Raw genomic sequence first — 15,493 nt, 5'->3', positions numbered from 1 at the left:
TGTAGTGTTCAGTTGATACATACTCTCTTGCTGGCGTTCCTTCCTCTAGTTACATCTCCCCATTTCTAACATCATAATAGGAAAATATGGAGACCCTCAGGATGCATGTTCAGGTTTTCTGCTTGATCTCCAAATACATGCAGATCTCACAGAGGATCGTGCTCAGTAGCTTGTCATTCAATAGAATTGTTTGTGAATAGACAGCACCGGTTACTTTATCGTTTTGTAAAACTGTGTTCTGTGAATGCAAGTGCCATTTTGTTTTTAACTGATATATGGGATTTATACAGTATGTGAAAGCAGTATCTGTGTATTGTTCTCTGTGGCTTCTAAAGCCACTATGTGTGTGCAGTGTGAATAGTCATCATCGTGTTTAGATGCGGAAAAACAATACTTGAGAGAAAGACGGGCAAAGAACTTGACCTTGGTCAACGCAATTATTCCCAAGGAGTGGCCAATTAGGGCCATTACTAATGCAATGGAATGGCGGTTAGGCGTGTGAGCATACACAATTCATTTACAGTACTGACACCAAGAGAGGGGGGGATCTATTTACATAATTAGGAAAGGCCAATCATGAAAGCCAAGTAGAGGCTTCCATTTAGAGCCAAGACCAATCAGGAAATATCCACTGCCTAATCAAGCGCGATGCATTCCAAAGTCCATCACGACAACAACCGAGGCCTGTGCGTGTTCAGTAACTGTTTTGGGTTTTTATTTTTTTGTCATTTTCTGCACACAGATAAACAGTCTAATTTACTAACAAATCAGTCTGGGAAAATAAACTAAGCGTCTGATTGAGGCTGAGCTGATGAAGCTAGCAATCGAGTGAAGCCATTTCTCAAGAGGAAGATATGTTTGGATAGGATGGGGCTGATGTAGTTATTTATTTATTTATTTTTCGGTCCTGCTGTTTTATCAAATGGCCACAGAGGGGCAGTCTGGAGATGATTTGCTGCCTCCCCTCCTGGGGAACTTAAACGAGCGGAGAGTCATCAAGCATATCATTACAATAATCTGCAATGGGTATCGGGGACTGCAGTCAATATGTAATAATCTCATACAATCTTACATCAGCAATTAAATATCCAAGAGTGGAAAGGCACACACACGGCCGTACATAAGACATAACACAGACGCAGGGCTGAAAACCTGTACCAAGCCCTCGCGTGTGAGGGAGGATGACGTTATTTTCTCAACACTGATAACAATAGCTAAGTTTTATTGCTCTCGCTAAGATATTCATTGCAGTCCTGTCTTTTCAGTGACTAAACAAGCGTTGGCTTGTTAATTGATACAGTGACCCAAAACAATGGAGGTGTGTGTTTTCCAATGTGGCAGAGCTACGTTTTAAAGTAGACATTATGTGGAGAGTGTTGAGCAGTAAGTGGTTCATTCAAATCGCATTTGTACTGGCAGTGCCTCGGCGCTGTTTTGGTGTTATGATGATGTTTGTATTGCTCTAAACTGGAGCGGAGCCCTCTCTGAAGGTCTTATTTTCCCTCGAAAGTGTGGGGGCGAACGAGCGAAATCTTCATCTTTCAGCAGCAAAAAATGGCGATCTCTCTTCAACCCTATGGCATGCTCCATGAGGTGTAAGTGATCTTGAATGCATTATTCACAACCTCCTTGTGCCGCAATTACCTCATGGAGTGTGGGCAGCAGGAGTGTTGTGCTAAACAGTTCTTCAGCCCCGAAAAGGCACTTGTGCCTGCACACACACACACAGACACATAGACACACACACACTCTCTCACACTCACACTTGAAATGAACTTTGATTAATGTGGACACCGGGCCCCCTGCTCACATGCACCATTTTTACAGTGGAGGCCGTGAACGCACAAAGCTGCTACCTCATGAATGCAGAGCAGAATACATCAACACACCTACATATGGCAGCAGGGAACCAACTGCAGGTTTTAACAAAAAAAACAAGCTGTTTTAATTTCCTTTACTGTCATTTGGGGTGTCATATAAGTGAAATAGTGCCTTATGTGATGTCAGTTTGAATAATACATTGTAGTTAATTATAAGCAAATAGTTTAATGTACATAGATTTGAATTGTGTTGATTTTACTGTCAGCTTGTTTGTAGAGGCAGCAGCAGGCGACTGAAGGGAGACGGAACAAATGTCTCCCCTTGTGTGTTAGCATTCTGGTGTGAGACTTGTCCTTCAAAGTTAAACAACTCCACTTTAATTGGAACAAATTGGAAAAATATGGGACACTCGCAGATGCCACGTAACCTTTTCCAAACTGTAGAGTGGTTGACATTTGTGGGACCTTGATTCAAACTTGGGAATAATAGGACGTTTTAATTATATGCATGTTTAAATGAGCAATTATTGATAAACCCTAGTTGCTCAAGCCCAGGGGATAGAAGTGGCCGTCAAGGCTGTTTAATTTATTTCCTAATGCTCCTTCAAGTACATTTAATTTAATTTTCTGTGTGCATGTGCATGTGTGTGTGTGTATGTGTATGTGTATGTGTATGTGTATGTGTGTGTGTGTGTGTGTGTGTGTGTGTGTGTGTGTGTGTGTGTGGGGGTATTTTGCAGAAGGGATGTGCCAGGAGGGTTCAGCCTAGCAGGCACGGACAGGTCTTCAAGGTGAAGCGTCACTCACGGCAACCGCATCTCCCCCATCCATCCATCCGTTGCCTGTGAGACGGGGCCTTGTTTACGCCCTGTTTGTGAACTCATGGGTTATTGATGGCGAGCAGGTTGCGCCGTTTGCTTGGATCATGCTCACCTGCTGACTTACACTGCTCACTACCATGTGGCAGCCATGTGCGTCCACATAGAAAAAGATGTGTTGGCAATAAATAATGAAAGGGAGCGAGCATCTGTGGCACCTGTATTGTGTTGCAGTTATTGTATGTAAATAAAGTCAGCTGCTGAACACAGAGCTGTGCATTATTGATGTAAATTCCAGAGGAGAGAGCCCTTTGAGCTTTTTCGTTCCCTTCAATTACTTCCTTCGCACGTTTTTGATGTGTCTGAACAGTAAACCTCATGAATTTCTGATTTTTTTTATTATTTCTTTTTTTCCCCTCTCTATTTTATTAATAAAAGCTGGTCCGGTCTGACATGCACACATACACACACAGAGACACATTCACACTGACACAGTACACACACACAAACACACAGACTCTATCTCTGTCACATATACACACAGAGACACATCCACACTGATACAGTACACACACACAAACACACAGACTCTATCTCTGTCACATATACACACATTGACACATCCACACTGATACAGTACACACACACACACACATGCTGAAGCTGGGTTGTGCTGACCGAGCAGTCCCCCGTCATGTCACATTGAAATGGACTTTATTCAATGAAGGAAAACTAAATAATTCACCTTTTAAGTGAATCTCAACATTCCTCCTCCTATTGTTCCCAGTTATTATTTATCAGCTCGGCGCATCCTGGCTTGGGTGTGTGGACCGCCATGTCCCAGTGATGCCACCCTGAGAATACTGTAAGTTTGAATTCTGGTTCTTACACCATACCAGGGTGGAAAAAAGGATGATGTGGCCGCTGCTTTGCAACACTTGCAATCCTCGTGGCGGAACAACGTACTCTTTGGCCTATTTTACTAATCACACAACAGCATCATCGCTCTCCATTTCAGGATTACTCTCATCCCTCTGTTAACGTGCGCGTTTTGTTTGCTCGTCTCAAATTACAGGCCTCAGATTAAATCGGACCGAGCAAAAAGGCATCGATCATAACCTCCGATAGCGCCACACTGGCTTTGATTCAATTTTCACTTCCATTAATATCTATGAAACGTCCGATTGTCATATGGAGCATATTGATGGTATTGTTGAGCTGTGCCCTCATATAACGTGGCCCCAGCGGCGATGAGGAAATGTTACAGGGAATTAGCGTGTGGGAAGCGTGCGCGCACTGAGACTGGCTCACCATTTAGAAATTCATTATCCTAATAAATAGAGGCAAATAAGCCGAGATCTAAGAGAAATATCCATCTCATCCCAAACAGCAGGGGTCTTGGGGGGATGCAGGGAGGGGTGCGAGGGGACCCGCAGGATGCTGCTTCGGAGTGTTGTTACTCTCATTACTGAAGCCTCTTCCACCCAAGGGTGCTTCTCACAGCCTCCCTTGCCTTGTGTTGAAGGCCCAGTTGTTGACTTAAAAAGAGCCCCCATTTATCTTTAACCATCAAGAAGCCATTCATCCTACTTGGGTAGGCTTTACACATGATTTTACTCCCATAAATGTGTTCCTTAACTTTCATTTGTATGTACACCCTTTTGCAAAAGAAAAAAGAAAAATCAAAGTTTTAAAAATGTGTCATTTCCAACAATGAGCCTGCTCTAATGGGATTAAGTTTTATCACTGACCCAGCCCTTGAATTTTAAATTAAAGTTTAGCAAAAGCAAACTTCAACCAAAATTACAGATGCTTCCTGTGATTAATGAGAGGGTCCTACATTATGTACTTCTCCCTGCTTATGACTTTGATACGCTTCCTCTGGGGAGTATACTGTTGGGAGGTATTCTGTTACTGTATAATTAATGAAAAAGTTGTTCAGTATTGTATGAGATGTAAACAAGTCATCAACAAGACTGTAAAAAATGGTAGCTAAGAATCCCAACACTACCTCAGCAGACTAGAGTGTATATGAAACCAGCAGGAAGATGGCCAAAACTGTGGCTTTGATAGTGTTTGTGGCAACCACATTCAGTACATTCAGTCATAGGAATCTGTGTCATAAGGCTTCGTCATAAGAGAAAAATAAAACGTAATTTCTCTTCCCAATGACGTGCCCGTAACGGGTAACCAAGGAAATTACGCTGTTAATAGGCAGCAGCAATAAAACCTCTTGATTCATTCAGCCCTCAGTTCTTTATTTCCCTCAGTCCCCTGAAGGTGCATCGCGTAGCCACCGTGAACCTAAGTGTTCCTTGCTATTATTTAGCCTTCTGTTAACAGGCCCCCACCAATGCACAATTAATCCACAGATGCACAACTGGGTGATCAAAGTAGCGGCAGCATTACACGGACGCCTGGCATTAAATCGGGGCTCCATGGCATTAAATTGGGACTCCATTCTCCCGCCGAGGCTCTGGCGTGATTCATTGTCTGTTAATTAAAAGCGGCCTGAACTAATGTGCTGGCCTGCTCAGGTGGCTTGTCCCACGAGTGAGCGAGAGATGTGTGTCGTAAATAAAACTACATTTGGAATTCTATAAATAAGTGTCACCTCAGGACCTTGCATGATTGCCAACATCCAATGGTTTAATTTATGCACGGCTGAAGGGGGAGCTCATTAAGATGCAACCCAGTGTCAGTCAGGCTGACTAGCAGAAGCGTTTCAAAGGCAGAATCAGACGGAGGGGATGGCCAGAGCATTGATGACTACTTAACCCCCCTCCCTTCCCCTCTCTCTTTCTCTCCATTTCTCCCCCCATTTCTCTCTCTCTTTCTCTCTCACTTTCTGTGTCTCTGGGTGAACAATGTTTAAATTTTTAAGCTTTGTATCTACAAGGTAAATGTGAAATGGAAAAGAAATATGGTTGCACTGTATTTTCTAATAACGATCTGCAATGATCCGTTACGAATATCTTGTGTGAGTTTCTGGGAAGGAGAAAAAATAAATATGAAATGTGTATCCTTATCTACAGTCATTGTAACCATGCTGAAAAAGTCAAATAACCAGAATACTGAAAGAAATACAATTTGCATGTCACCAAGAATGTAAGATTGTGTTTCACATAATTGTCACATATTTGACTAGAAAAAAATATTAACATTAACATTGCATTATGGAACAGAGACCTTATGAGGAAGTGTTTATCTCCTACTATCAGCTTTGCAGGTGTGTGTTTTTTTTCACTTTGACCTACTAACAGTGGAGTTTCTGATACAGAACTATAGTTCATCATGCAAGACAATTTCTCAGTAAAAATATATTTAGCCTTTGATGTATTGTCTGTTGACAGTTGTTGCTATGACTACTATGACATTTGGTTGTATATAATGGAAACATAATACTATATGACTCAGGAAAATGTGTCTATATGGGAGATTCCCATCAATGTGTTACATCATCACATCAATGTTAGAAATCTACACTACGCACTATGACTAATTAAGTCCGAATCAAATTTTCATCTGATTTAACACCTACACCTAATTTAACACCTACACTTAATTTAACACCTACACCTAATTTAACACCACACTGTCTTGAAAGCATCTCACAGAATTCCTCACACTGAAACCACCTATTCTAATATGGTGTTCACAACTGGTCAAGTCCCGACCCTATTCCATTGCTTGGTGCATGATACAAGAGCCCTTATCGCAAACAGTCTCATAATATCATAAACTGTACCAAAACAAATGTGGTTTTTTAAAGTGATCTCACTATCAGATTTCATTTCACAGTGGCAATTCTAATTGTGACATTAATACAGTATAGGGCTAATCCTCTCAACAAGGGCCCCACAGCGAGAGTTAATGAGGTATTGTTTATGGGTTGAGTGGCCACCTCTGGCCTGAATAATGACAGATGCATGTGAGGAGCCCGCTGACGGACGTGAGTGGCGGGCGAGAGAAGGATTTACTGGGGTGGAGGGAGAGGTGGAGATGAGGAGTTATGGCATGCTCATCCACAGAGGGCAGAGGCAAAGGAAAAGAAAGAGAGAGAGAGAGAGAGAGAGGAGAGGAGGGAATCGATCTGTGGCTAATGCAGCTCTCATTAGTTCCCCGAATAAATTCTCCAAACAGTGGAAGGGGCCGACACTAAAAGCACCTGGTCAGCCTGGAGAATGTACTTGTCCGGCTTGGGGAGATAAGTCAGCCCCCCTCCCACCACCACCACCACAACCCGTACCCTCTCTTCTCAAGTCCTGAGATCTTTTCTCTTTTTTTTATCCTACTGGGCCTACATACGGGCATTTGGATGTCTCGAACAAGACCACAATAAATTGTTCCTCATTATTCAGTAATTAACTCCAGTGAACGCTGTCTCTCCCACAACCCCCACTGTGAGCTGCTTTAAATCACCTTACTCCACCTCCTCCTCCTCTTGCAACATGGCTCTTTAATTTCCTCTTCACAGTGGGGAGTGTGTGGGGATAGGATGGTGATCTGTGTGTGTGTGTGTGTATGTGTGTTGGAGGGGCAAGGGAGGGGCATTAGTTAGACAGATAGCTTGATGCACTCCATCATCCTCCTGCCATATGTCACAATCCCCCCCCCACACACACACACACCTGCCCTGTTCTCTCTTGTGCCTTACCCTCACAAGGGGGTGTCCTGGCCCCAACATTAGGAACACCTGGGAGAGTTAGTCCTGGTAGTATGTGTGTGTGTGTGTGTGTGTGCGCCCGTGTGTTTGTGTGTGTTAGGCGGGGGGGTGGCGCTCAGGTAGCATGAAAATGAAAAGCACTCTGCGTGGTTTTGGTCTGGGGTCATAACAAGCTAACTAAAGGATAAGCAGGAGGCATGACCATGTGGGTTTTATGAGCAGGCATCTGCTAAGACACCTATCCCCGAGGACCCCACCTCCCACACCCCTGTCCACTGGGGCCTTCACGCCCTCCCCCTCCCTTAATTGTTAAAAACGAGGTTATTAATTGGACATGGGAGAAAATCACCTGTCATTCCAGATGGGAATGAGCCGTTGATTGAAAGGTATCTCTGCAATCAGCCCATAAGTTGGTTAGGAATAACCCGGTGGGACCCAGCCCACAGGCTTTTTCTCCACCCAAGATATTGCCTCTCGTCTCTCTGACACACATTCACACACACATGGCCCAGATTCACTCAGACTATACTGTGGGCTAGACCTCCACTTGTGTGAAGAATGAATACTCTATCTAGAAAATCAGATCAAGTGATATGTTCATTGCGCTGTTTAAAATCTCTAGAAATAACTACAGTTCTCATCTATTTGATATGTTCATTGTGCTGTTAAGAAATCTCTAGAAAAGGCCAGAGTTCATGTTCCTTTGATATGGTCATCGTGCTGGTCAAATCTCAATACTCATCAAGGCCTTTTGACGTGCGGCATTTACTGGCAGAAAGCACAAGTAAACAAGCAGAAAACACAAAGACTGGAGTGAGGTTTTTACTCAAGTTGAAACTGTATGCATTCACTGTTTAATATCATGAAACATAAATGATACATGATGTGTTACATGTTCCGAAGTAGACAAAAAATAAACTCCTCCATATACAGTACAATACAGCTAAATTGTGCAGTAGAACACAAGAGTAATTCTCTACTACTCCCCCTTTCACTAAACACATCTATTCCTTTGTTGTAGAACATACAGAAGTCTGATGAATGAATTGCCGTGAACTAGTGTTGATGAACTACTGTCCGTACTCAAATAGTTTTTCACAAATAGATGGAACAGGACACAATCATGCCTGGTGAAAGAAACAAACCATTTCTGTCAGAAATATTACATGACATTCCGTCCCATCACCAAAACATTTTAATGGTTTGAGTTTTCAGTGGGAAATAAAAAACACCACCTTATATTTCTCCAAAAGCATGACAGTTGGCTGAGTGCTCCATCTGCCTCAGAAATCACTGTGAAAATGTAGCCGATATTAACACAGAAAGACCATTAGAAAAACATGCCTAAAGGACACGGAACAACAGCATGCATGGGGAGCGTGTCTCCTCCCAGGCCCTGCACTCCTGAGGAGCACGGTACATAAGATGCTGACAAAAGCGCTGTTTCGAAAAGAGGCTCTAAACACATGATGTTAATATTTGATGGTGCCCCCACCTCTCCGACACAGCAGCCACCCCTGGGGAGGCAGCAGCCACGCGCTGGATGGAGAAGCCACTGACGGGGCGGCAGGCCGCCAGCAGCACCGCGTGCTCGCGTGTAGCGGCTCGCCTCGCGTTAAACAACAAAGAGGAAGCCATAGTTCCATTAGAGATGGTGAAGAGGGAAAAAAACCACACATACACACAAAACAAGCAAGAGTGTTGCATGGGAGCAGGAATGTTGTGTTAACGTGAGGCCTACACAGCAATTAAAGATCTGACAGAGAGTGGCTTGCTACTGGACTTCTGATTTCATCTCTTCTGCTGACTCACTGAATACTTCTCTCCAAGCCTGCGCTTGATAACACGGGACATTTGTACAATTAAAAACCCGAGTCAGTCCCAACAGCTCACGCCGCTCCTATATCCAGCAGGTAATTTGACTGTGGGCCAAACATTTTTAGGATGTGCAGATGTTTTCTGTTTAAGCAAGCATCTGTTTGTGCAGATGCAATTTATGTTAAAAACCACAAAGGGCTCCCAATTGCTTTTATGATGTCGTATTAGCTTGGGTTTGTAATTACGCCCCAGCAAGTAATAAGCAAATTGGTCGCAAACTGAGCCCCCACCCCCACCCCCCTCCACACCCGCTCAATATGGCCAATGACTCTAATGCGTCCCGTGTAGCCACGTTGTGTGTGCCTAGGAGGGCCTTTCGGAAGGCCTTTTTTCTGAGGAAGCAATAAAACATAAGGACGGTACTGTGTGCTCTGCGGTGTGTGTGTGTGTGTGTGCCGCTTTACTGACTTCTGAACCTTTAAACTCTGCCCGAGTGAAACGGTGAGGCCTGTCCACAGGATACAGATGGTTTTCATTCACTCGTCGTGCACACGCCGGGGGTCTGCTCTACAACTGAAGAGCTTTTCCAGGGCACGGCTATCTCCACTGGAGGAGACACACGCTGAAAACGAGCAGCAGCCCTGCGACGTGGCGAGCCTATTATTTACTCGGCGAGGTTGCTCTGTTGGTGTCCGTGTCGGATGGCAGAAAAACAAATGTTTAGCAATCACAGACAATACGGCAACACTTGAGTGAAGAGCGTGGGTATCAATGCCCCATTTTGGACTGACCTCCATTTGAGACAGATGCTGAATTGCCAGTTTGATTTTATTTACTCGGGCGACACATGCACGCGACTTGGGGATGTTACTGGTGTCATTACACATCAAGGGCCCAATCTCACATGGGAAGGATGATCCACAATGTTGATGGGCTGTACACTTGAGAGGAAGAACACTTTCTCGTGAAACAGAGAGCAAAGGTTGAAGGGTTCTACAAGGACAAGTGTCCTACAGATGCAATCTCTGAAGTGTCCTACAGATGCCACCTCTGAATGCTCCCATGTTAACAATCACACTTGAACTCAAATAGGCAAGCTGTGCAGATAGAGGTGTAAGTTTCACTCTTTTTTCTGAAAGAAAAAAAAATCGATCAGGTAGCCTGAAGTACCTTTTTTTTGTGCGAGCAACGAAACAAACAATTATCCTCTAGCCAAGTTTCAGACTATTTCAGTTACAGGTTATTTCCAGTGCAGTAACACTGAAATATATTGGGATGACATCATTCACACACAGCCATTTGAAGTTTCATTGTGCTTGGAACAAGCATGTTCAAGTTGCTCTTTCCCCCATTATAGCAGTAAGCAGGTTAGCTTGATACCCTCGTTTATAGCCAGTGTAATTGCATCAGTGCATAATAGCGTCATATGCAGTTTTGGTATAATACATCATGCTTTCCCCTGCTGCTGTGCTGTGCTGCTGTCTGTATGTGCTCTCTGTTGGAGGACTGCCATGTCTGTCCACTTCAGTGGTAGCACACCTCGGAGATCTCCATAGCCAATTCCAGGCATTCCCCACTCTCGTGGCAGGCGTCGAACAGGCCACAGTCGAAGTCGCATTTGCAGTTGCAGTCGCCGTTGCCGCCGCTGTGGCCGGCCTCGCGGGTCTTGGCGAAGTGCTGGTAGGACGGGCACAGGCGCTGGGCCGCCCAGTCGCAGGAGTTGGGCAGCATAAGGCAGAGGTCATAGAAGCGACAGAAGAGGCAGGCCAACACGACCCCAGCACAGTCGTCTGTCAAGAGGATCAGGAGACAGTCAGGGACACGGAGAATGGGAGTGTGACATGGAGAAGCTCGAGAGCTCTTCAAATATGAAGGTGAACAGATCCACTTACCGTTAATCACCACAGCTATCCACCTCAAAACATACTGACGTGCACTTGGGGAAAAATGTCCCACTATGATGCAATGCTGAATAGTTACAGTTCTCTGTGGGTTTTTGGCAAGTAAAAAACAACAACACAGATTGCTCTCCCTCTCACTGCATTATCAGCACAGATGTAAATTACTTAGACTATGAAACTGAATGGGCTCATTTGAAATGACAAATAAAGTGTTATGTGTATTTTTTATTAAGATTATGATGTGTTGTGTGAATTTGTCAGCGCGCAGATGTAAAGACCCAGCTGTTCCCATGAGGGGGTGCTTGAGCAGAACTGCTGTGGATGGAAAATGATTGGAGCTGCATGATGCTTCCTATCCTTTACTGGGCCATTTAAATGCCACTAATGCCCCAATAAAAAACGAGGGGAGTTATGGTCAAAACGGCTCCTCTCAGAGCAGAGCCCAGCGCTTGGCCGTACCAAAGCAAAGTCAGCCTTCAACGGGGCGGATGAGCAACGGCCGAACAGCCAGAGGTCCCAGTGCCCATTAGATGGCTAAATATTTATTGTCTTTGCATTCTTTACTGACTTCACACTCCTGAGGAGAAACAGACTTCCTGTGCTGTATCTCTGTAAGAGTGGTTTTAGGGCCATAAATGTACATTCATTCATGCAATCATGATCTAGAAGTCCAAATTGTTTAGATTTAGGTAAAGAAAATATATGTTTGGCAATTTCAGTTAAAGCCCCAGCTAATCAGTCATATGTATGCATTATGAAAGGGGTATGGCCCTCTTGGGGCTCTTTCATCAAATAAACGAAACATATAGCCATCTCTGGTCAACCTCCTGCGATACAGTTGTTGGATGCTTAGAGATGTCATACCAATCATTGTGGATGTACTTTGTGTTGTCCCTAAAACCTTTTTCTAATTCCATTCAATAGGTTACTTCATTGTATTCCTGTCATTCAGATCATGTGAAGAGCATCCACTCAATGGTCAACCATCAGAGACAGAGAGATGACAACCTTTAGACATTTGGGCCTTTGCATGCAGACTAACGTACATTTTCAGGGGAAACAAATTAAAAAAAAAAGGAGGTACTGTATCAGCAAAGATAGAAAGGACACAAGAGATATTGTATCAGCAAACCTCTAGACAACTCTAACTGTTTATTTTATATTCCAGCACTCACTAAAAATGTGTTTTTTGTCCAACATGACATACACATCTTTGCTTATTGACCACAGTATCATACATTGAACTATGTCTCATTCTGGTTTACTGAGTTCTGATGAAAATCTTTATGTTGTGTGAGAAGAGGTTTGGTTGCATCATGAACATCAAGCACCTGAAGTTAGTACATCTCCTCAGAGCAGGCACAGGTGTCTTAGTGAGTTGGACCTGTGTGAGAAGCACACCTACACCTAAATCAACACTCACTGTGGCACTTTTGGACTTCACAGGGGCGGATCGTCTGTGCCTTTTAACAGCCCACGGTCTCTCCTCACTTATTGTTTATAACATTTTAAAAGCCTCCTCCTCCTACTCCTCCTCCTCCCTCTCCTCCTACTCCTCCTCCTCCCTCTCCTCTTCCTCCTCCTCTCCTCTCCTCTCCCCTGGCATTTCTTTACACATGCATAATTTACGAAATCACCCTCTCGCTCACTCACTGAAAGACAAGTGAGGAAGCTGTTCGGAGACATAATCAATTACCATCAGCCTTAAAAGTTTTTTCAAAACATGCATTTCAAATGGATGCGTTGCCATTCTGCGCAGGCATGGGACCAATGCTCTCACCATTGGCTGCTTCTGCAAACCCCTGGGCCTCAGGGGTGCAATACAGTGTGAGATCATAAGCCTGAAACAATGACAGCAAAAGGCAACAGCAACGGGGGGACTTCCAGGAGGTCCATAACGAATACTTCCTATGCCACAAATAAGACTGGACATTCGCAATTACATGCATGATTTCAAACATCTTCTGCTCAGTGGAGGAATACTATTTTTGAGAGCCTGGTTTGCCATTATACAATGTACAGCAAAGCTCAGTGCTTTTTGTCCTTAATAATTCATGATCCTCAGAATTTAAGTTTAATCGGATGGGCTGCTTAATTTACTTAAAAGTATTTCCAGTATGGTGTCCAGCTTTTAAATATGACTTTTATTCTGGTTTCTGATTCTAAATAATGTACAAGTTTCAATTATTCATGTGATAAAACTGCATAAATGCATTCTCATGGACATAAAATATATCATGTGTCAGCCTGTAAATTCCTCACATTCCAGAAGCTTCAGAAAACCACAAAATGATAGCCTGAGCTCCGCGCTACATAGTCACAGAGGCGTTTATTTGATTGTTAGGTTGTATACTCTGTTAATTAGACGGCGAAATGGGGACCACACACATGTACACACAGCAGAGATGACAGGGCTTTCACAAGCACGAGCAGTCTGCAGACGATGAGGCCATTTTCTGCCCGGCTTCACTAAAGACCTGTCGACCCCTGCTTGGTGGGGGGGAAAAAATGGCTTCGTGGCTACGTGCACAGCTCAGTGGGCCTGCTTCATTGCAGATGCGTTCAGCCTCTTCAAGCCATCCCCATTACGAGGGTATCAGACAGGGATCGCTTGGCCCAGAGAGAGAGAGAGAGAGAGAGGGGTATAACTCAGGCACTAACCTCCGGTGTCAGGTGGTAGGGTGGTGTAGGACTCTGCAGTGGAGGAGAGGCGGCTGCTGCTGTACTTGTCCACAGAGCAGAGGGAGTACGAAGAGTCGGTGGGTTGTCTGGTGGCAGTGGTGGTGGTGGTGGAGGTGGCAGTGGTGGTGTTGGTGGCAGTGGTGGTGTTGGTGGCAGTGTTGGTGACGGTGGTGGCAGTGGTAGTGGTGTGGTGCCAGGCCTGGCTCGGCTCATGCTCGTGCTCAGCTATGGGGCTGAGCTTCAGCTGCAGCAGCCGGCCTGGGGTTTTACTGGTCACTGCTGCCATGGGCAGGGGCCAACACAGAGGGACAATCGGTCAGCATCTGTCTGACATGCACTTGAGTCAGTTACACACGCATATGCATGCATGCACAAATAAAAACAGTCAGTGTTACACACACACACACACACTCATACACACGCATGCACACACATACACACACAAACACACACGCACACGTGTGCATATGCATGCATGCACAAATAAAAACAGTCAGTGTTACACACACACACACACACGTATACACACACATATGCACACACATACACACACATCGAATAGACGAAAGACTGACACAGCTAACTTAGGCGACCCATGTAACCATTTATCGTAAAGCACTCTCGACTGATGACAAAGGCAATAATGAAACGGTGCAGAAGCATCCCCCAACTAGGAGGCACTTTCTCATAATCTTCCATTGCCCAAGCCTCCACCCTCAGGTGGAGTTTTCTCTGCGCAGCACCGCACAACATGCTGCGATCTGCTCCGTTAATCACAGCACTCCAACCGAGTTTAATAATATATCTGGTTTTCATGGAAAGATTTCAATGCTAACTATTAATGAATTATTGCTTTGGCACAGCAATCCTGTTTATTTTTCTACCACCTATCCCAAATGAATAATTCACTGATGCCTTTATTTCCCTTATATTTAACATTTAATGTCTTATGATTAATTAACTCATGGGACATATTTTTCTGAGCAGAAATAAGCATTGTTAGTCCACACACAAAAGGAGACACACGGAGAGAAAATGAAAATGGCTTTAGGCTGTATTGGCTCATTTTCCAATCGAATAATTAGGAAAAGAGGGCAAAAAGTGAGAGTGTTTTTTTTCTTCTCCTTCTTCAAAATATAGGAGCACTGTTTGTAATGATAGAATTAAACTGACAGAGAGCAATGCCTTGCTTACATAAGAGCAAAGCACATTGTTGACTTCCTGGCAACAAGGTTTCAAGTCATTAATTACACTTAATGTAGACATCTAAGATTGTGGAGCTCTTGCAGTGCAACACAGTTTAAATAAATACAACCCACCATATGGTGCACAGTTTCCTGGCTGAAAGGATGTGCAGGGAACTATTTTGATTTAAAACATTAACATATATATCATCCGTTTCAATGAAGAACTGGTGTCTGTGATCATGTTGCAGCATAGTTGCATAGTTAGTTTTAGTGGGGTTTTCTACACAAACGGGCATCCACTACTACACTACATCTAAGATGTGCTGGCCTCCTTATCTAAAGTTTAGTACAGTTCTGTGAAAACATTAGCCTACTGGGATAGCCTACCTCTCAATGGAAAGCTTTGTTCTAGATGCCGCTTATCATATTGAATTTATCAGGTACTAAAAGCATTTCAATAGAGTTTTCCACGACATTGGATACCAGCAGTGTTTCATAACGAAAACATAATGGTTTAACTCTATGCAGAAAACGTGTAACATTTCAGTTACCTGTAACTGCGGTCTGGCCGCTCTTATCACCATGCAACTCACCGTCATCC

The sequence above is a fragment of the Alosa alosa genome, chromosome 10 (genome assembly GCF_017589495.1).
Source record: "Alosa alosa isolate M-15738 ecotype Scorff River chromosome 10, AALO_Geno_1.1, whole genome shotgun sequence".
Classification (NCBI taxonomy): domain Eukaryota; kingdom Metazoa; phylum Chordata; class Actinopteri; order Clupeiformes; family Clupeidae; genus Alosa; species Alosa alosa.
The sequence above is the reverse complement of the archived record's forward strand: the minus strand, read 5'-3'. Positions refer to the sequence as shown.